Raw genomic sequence first — 7,224 nt, forward strand, 5'->3', positions numbered from 1 at the left:
GCTGTTCAATAAAACTTAAATAAATACTTTTAAAGGAGTGCTAAGGTTAGAGTCTATTAATCCTTCCAGACATGAAAAGCTAGGATGCTAATTAATATTAAGTAAAGGAGTAGCCTAAAAGAATCCAAGTCTCCATATCCTCTGACAAAAAGATATATATATATATACACATACATACACACATATACACATGCATGTGATTATACAGACATATATACATATACATGCATACATATATATTGTTCCCTGTATCATATGATGTCCTATACTTTGGGTAAGAGAGGGGAAAGTAAGAATCAGGTCAGTAACAGCCAGTGCATAGTAAGCATGCCAAAAACTATCCTAATGACTTCGATTTAAACTTTATATTAACCCAGAAGGGCACACATATTGACCTCGTCTTTATAGACGAGGGAGATGAAGCTCAGGGAAATGAAGACACATGACCAAGGTTACAAACACAGTTGATATACAAACTCTGGTTCCATATCATGCTTATTGATTCTTAATAGTCACAGAGATAAGGGTGCAAAAGCTTACAAGCAGGAAACATGGTGACTTTCACACAGGCCAAATGCACAAGTTCAAGGATCTCTTCCCAGCATCACTAACTCTTAAAATGCCTCACACTAATGGATTCTTAAAATTTCCAATACATTATTTAAAATGGACAGAATTCGCTAGACCACCTTTGGCAAACCTTTTTATAAAAGGAAGAATTCTCCTGTGTGAGAAGTATTAAGAGATTCTAGAAGCATCTACTTTGTTTCAGACAAGTACTTGGAGGACAAGTACTACCATCTGGTTTTATTCAAAATACAACCAAATTCAAGTAACACCTTTTCTCTAGTTTCTTGCTCCTGGAAGTTTGTTATAAATGCAGACTTTGAGGCTGTTCCCAGACCCGCTGAAGCAAAATCTGCATTTAACAATTCCCAGGCCATTACGTGCATGTTGAGTTTGAGAAGCAGGACTCTTTCTGACTGGATGTATGTTAGCTCTCACCCTCTCAAAAAAGAGAGGTTGAGAATTCAAATGCTGCCTAAGTATAGCCCATTTCTTCATCTATTTATACTAACTTTTAAAAAGGATATCAAGTATGCATAGTGTGCAGATGATCCTTCACAAACAACAGCAATTTAGTAATTGCATTATGCTACGTTTAGTTCTTTAAGGTGACACGGTCAAGAGTCTGTCATCATTACACCAAGCTTACCTCTTCTCTTTTTCTTCTTTTTTGATCCAGTTGTTTTGCTGTTGTTACTGCTTCCAGAAGTAGAACACATCTAGAACATAAAAACACATCTAGAACATAAAAGAACTTTTCTCCTAAGACATGAATTTTTTTTTTATTTTTAATTTTTTAATTTCTTTTCAGTGTACCAGAATTCATTGTTTATGCACCACATCCAGGGCTCCATGCAATCCGTGCCCTCCATAATACCCACCACCAGGCTCACCCAACCTCCCACCCCCTGCCCCTTCAAAACCCTCAGATTGTTTTTCAGAGTCCATAGTCTTTCATGGTTCATCTCCCCCTCTAATTTCCCTCAACTCCCTTCAACTCTCCATCTCTCCTTGTCCTCCATGTTATTTCTTATGCTCCACAAATAAGTGAAACCATATGATAATTGACTCTCTCTGCTTGACTTATTTCACTCAGCATAATCTCTTTCCAGTCCTGTCCATGTTGATACAAAAGTTGGGTATTCATCCTTTCTGATGGAGGCATAATACTCCATTGTATATATGGACCACATCTTCCTTATCCCTTCGTCCATTGAAGGGCATCTCGGTTCTTTCCACAGTTTGGTGACTGTGGTCATTGCTGCTATGAACATTGGGGTACAGATGGCCCTTCTTTTCACTACATCTGTATCTTTGGGGTAAATACCCAGTAGTGCAATTGCAGAGTCATAGGGAAGCTCTATTTTTAATTTCTTAAGGAATCTCCACACTGTTTTCCAAAGTGGTTGCACCAACTTGCATTCTCACCAACAGTGTAAGAGGGTTCCCCTTTCTCCACATCCCCCCCAACACACGTTGCTTACTGTCTTATTAATTTTGGCCATTCTAACTGGTATATCTCAATGTGGTTTTGATTTGAATCTCCCTGATGGCTAGTGATAATGAACATTTTTTCATGTGTCTGATAGCCATTTGTATGTCTTCATTGGAGAAGTGTCTGTTCATGTCTTCTGCCCATTTTTTGACATGATTATCTGTTTTGTATGTGTTGAGTTTGAGAAGTTCTTTATAGATCCTGGGTATCAGTCTTTTGTCTGTACTGTCATTTGCAAATATCTTCTCCCATTCGGTGTGTTGTCTCTTTGTTTTGTTGACTGTTTCCTTTGTTGTGAAGAAGCTTTTGATCTTGATGAAGTCCCAAAAATTCATTTTTGCTTTTGTTTCCTTTGCCTTTAGAGACATATCTTGAAAGAAGTTGCTGTGGCTGATGTTGAAGAGGTTACTGCCTATGTTCTCCTCTATGATTCTGATGGATTCCTGCCTCACGTTGAGGCCTTTTATCCATTTCGAGTTTATCTTTGTGTATGGTGTAAGAGAATGGTCAAGTTTCATTCTATACATAGCTGTCCAATTTTTCCAGTACCATTTATTAAAGAGACTTTTTTCCACTGTATATTTTTTCCTGCTTTGTTGAAGATTATTTGACCATAGAGTTGAGGGTCCACATCTGGGCTCTGTCGATGTTTCTGTTTTTATGCCAGGACCATGCTGTCTTGGTGATCACAGCTTTGTAGTAAAGCTTGAAATCAGGCAATGTGATGCCACCAGTTTAGTTTTTCTTTTTCAACATTTCCTTAGTTCGGTGTCTCTTCTGATTCCATACAAATTTTAGGATTGTTTGCTCCAGCTCTTTGAAAAATACCAGTGGAATTTGGATAGGAATGGCATTGAAAATCTAGACCATGAATTTTTGTCTGCTTTTTAAAAAATAAGAGAACACAAGAAAGGTATATAGCATAGTCAAGACTTTATCTTTCCCTTAAAACAAGCACCGAGCAAGTGAGACTAAACATCTTCATAATCAATTCCAACTTGGGAAAAAGGTTAAATTTACTGAACTACTAAAGAGATCAAGATTTCACAGTTTCCAAAGCTGATGTATTTTGTATTCTGTCTAGAGTATGCCTAAATGTGAGTCAATTAGTTTTCACCATCATTGACTGCAACCCTAATGATTTGCAAATCCTTTCTATTTCCATTGTAAATATCCAAAATATGTACTTAGACCTCTATGTTCAATTTCTGTATGCTGTATTTAATTTGAAAAGGGGGGAATTTAGAATACCATAAAAATACTAACCTATACGACCTTGTATATTTTGTTTTTTTAAATTTTTATCTTATTAAGTTTTTAATTCCAGTATAGTTAGCATACAGTACTGTATCAGTTTCAGGTGTGCAATGCAGTGATTCAACACTTGCATACATCACCTGATGTTCCTCACAAGTGACCTCCTTAGTCCCCATCATCTATTACCCCCACCCCCCACCCACCTTCCATTTGGTAACCATCAGATTGTTCTCCAGAGTTAAGAGTCTGTTCTTTGGCTAGTCTCTTTTTTTTCCTTTGTTCATTTGTTTCTTAAATCCCACATACAAGTGAAATATGGTATGTGTCTTTTCCTGACTCACTTTGCTTAGCATAATACACTCTAGATCCATGTCTATTGTTGCAAACAGCCAAGATTTCATGCTTTTATATGGTCGAGTAATATTTCATTGTGTATATATGTATGTGTACATATATGTAGGTATATATAATATAATGTATGTACATATCTTCTTTATCCATTCATCTACTGATGGACATTTGGATTGCTTCTATAATTTGGCTATTGTAAATAATGCTACAGTAAGCAAAGGTGTGCTTAGATTCTTACGAATTAGTGTTTTTTTCTTCTTTGGGTAAATACCCAGTAGTACATACTAGATCATAGGGCAGTTCTATTTTTATTCTTTTGAGGGCCCTACATACCGTTTTCCACAGTGGCTGCGCCAGTTGCATTCCCACCAACACTGCATGAGGATTCCTTTTTCTCCACATCCTCACCAATACTTGTTGTTTCTTATGTTTTTTTTTTTATTTTAGCCCTTCTGACAGGTGTGAGGAGGTATCTCAATGTACTTCTGTTTTTTATTTCCCTGATGAGTGATGTTGAGCATCTTTTCATGTGTCTGTTGGCCATCTGTAGGTCTTCAAGAAATGTCTGTTCATGTGACTTTGTATATCCTAATGCATGTTTAAGTCTACTTGTAGTGCTGTATATTTTTAAAACATTATAAACAAATTATAAACAGTTTTTATATTCTTGAAATTAGAATAGCCTCTCTAAGCATAACACAAAACCCAGAAACCGTAAAAGAAAATACCTTCTATATTATTAAAAACTTCGTAAATAAGGCTGAAGTACAAGTGACAAACTGAGGAAAACATCTGCAACGCATTAAAAAGAGACGCAAAAAGTTGTTGCCGATGAATGGGCCAACAAGAGGGAGGAGAAGGATGCCGAAAGGGAAATTAAAAAGTGAGAGGAAAAGGAAGGTCTTCAGAGTAAGAACTTAAAAAAGACTAAAATAACTTCATTTGTGGCCTATACTTTCACAGTCTGAATAGGATGAATGATTAACTTTTGCAAGGTGTGAGGACAAACACATATACTCCTATCTTTTTAGTTGAGGATATAAGGGGCAAACATTTTCTGGAGGCATTTGCAGTATTTACCAATTTTAAACATGCAGACCCTTTCTGCTAGCTACTCTGTGCACAAACATTTATGCTAAGGATGTACCTGCGTTAGTATGAGGAACTGTTAGATAACACATTCCATTCATCACAGGATTTATGGCAGGAAAAGACATCTAATCAACCTAAATACTCAGATGTGTCTATTTCATTTGTATTAAACATTCCACACAATGGAATATCAATATTATAGGTTCTATACAATTGACTACCCATAGTCATTAAAAAGTAGGATAACAGATGTAGATATTAACACAGACTGTAGATTAACTGACTAGAGACTTCTGTGATACCTTACTCAGTGAAAAAAAGTTAGACCATACGTAAAATTATTGTATTCATTTAAGTCATTAAAATATATTTCTGCATTCATTATAGAGGGTCTATGTAGAAGATTTCGAAGAAGGTTGTCTGGCTGTATTTTTTTTTTTTAAGAGAGAGAATGCATGCATCAGAGTGGGGAAGGGGCAGAGAGAGAAGGAGAGAGAGAATCTTAAGCAAGCTCTACCCCAGCCTGGAGCCCAAAGGGGGCTCAATCTTGTGACCCTGAGATCATGAACTGAGCCAAAATCAAGAGTTGGATGCTTAACCAACTGGCCACACAGTTGCTCCTGTTTTGTTTTGTTTTGTTTTGTTTTTTTAATGCTTTTCTGTATTATTTGAATTCATGCTATGTATTCTCAATGGGGGTGGTACTGCCTCTGAGCAAACAAAACTGACTCTTGTGGAATTAAAAAAAAAAAAATCACATCTGTTACAATGATATGTGGCTCTCCAAAACCCAACTTTATCCAACAAAATATTATCCCTTGATACTTAATATTATTGGAGACTGGGAGTGGGGGAGGGTAGGAAAAAAAGATGTCTAAAAAGATACCTGAAGGGGAACAGTAATGGAAAAACAACACAAAACAAAAACTAAGCAATACTATTCCACATGGAATGAGTTACTTTTATAACCAAAAACCAAGTTTAACTATCTCTGTGATAACCGCTCTTGAAGAGATTATAGTTCTTTGTCTAATTTCATAACTAATTTGTTATGTTCAACCCAAAATCCCACCTGCACATCCTTATTTTAACAGAATGCAGAACGTTTTAGAAGGACACTGCACTGAGTATCTAAAACAACCCTGCTAATGAAAACACACATTCAGCATCAGGTGTTCACCACAAGGTTTTAATCTCACCACTTGATTAATTAAAAATAAATTACCTTGATGTCCAGCTTCTTAAAGGTATTTGTTGCTATGTTTACATACATATTTCTACTGCTGCAGCATTCATCAATGGCCTTTTCTTCTGTTTTAGCCTAGAGCATGAAGGGAATTTAAAAATATCAAAATTTCAAGTCTATGGATAATATATGTCATTTATGATATGATGAAATAAATATGGTAAAATATTTAACTCAAGGGATGGGGGAAATAGCACAAATTAAAAAAAAAAAAAAACATTTGGGCACCTGGGTGGCTCAGTGGGTTAGGCCACTGCCTTCGGCTCAGGTCGTGATCTCAGGGTCCTGGGATCGAGTCCCGCATCGGGCACTCTGCTCAACAGGGAGCCTGCTTCCTCCTCTCTCTCTCTGCCTGCCTCTATGCCTACTTGTGATCTCTCTCTGTCAAATAAATAAATAAAATCTTTAAAATAAACAAAAACCATTTTACCTAAAAAACCATCTCTTTATGGTTTTTGAGGGAAAAAATAAACTTATCCTATATATCAAATCCAAGAACTAGATACTTAGCATAAACTAAAACTGCAGTATAGAGTGCACACTGCAAAAATCCTAGAGTGTATATAAATAGTGTATCAAGGGCATATATTATTATTCTCATCTAAAAGGTGAGGAAGCTAGGCTCAAGTTGCCAAATACTTTGCTTAACATCATACAGCAAAGGGAAGACAGGATCTTCCTTTTATTATCTTTTTGTTACTCTTCTAAAACTATAAAGTAATTATTATTTTTATACCAGGACACATTAACATAGGTCAGTAAGAGAGAAATGGATGTTTTGTGACAAACAAGTAAAGGGAACAAAAGAATAATAAATAGTATATTAATACTTTACTGAGCACTGAGTATGTGCAGGTTTATTATCAGCTCATTAAATATCTCCTCAATCTTCATTGTGATTCTGTGGGCGTGGGTGTCCTCATCACTAACATATATGAGGCTCAAGAGAAAGTAAGTATCTTACTGTTGTAGAGCGAGTAACTAAGTCCAGGTTGGCCCAAATGCCAAAGCCAAGACTCTTCTCACTACACTAAACCTCACAGAGAGAAAAAGCCATGGGAAGTCGGGGCGGGGGGTTGGGGGGAGGGGACAGTGTTGGGGAGAATAGAAAAGTAAACTGAAACAAAAAAGGGTAACACCTCTCTCTGTAAGAGACTCCTTTTTTGTCTTTGCCATTATTCTTTAGCCAATATAGAATCCTGGAGGAGACAGACTT

Source organism: Mustela putorius, unplaced genomic scaffold (genome assembly GCF_011764305.1).
Source record: "Mustela putorius furo isolate JIRA1106 unplaced genomic scaffold, ASM1176430v1.1 tig00000421_pilon_pilon_pilon, whole genome shotgun sequence".
Lineage (NCBI taxonomy): Eukaryota > Metazoa > Chordata > Mammalia > Carnivora > Mustelidae > Mustela > Mustela putorius.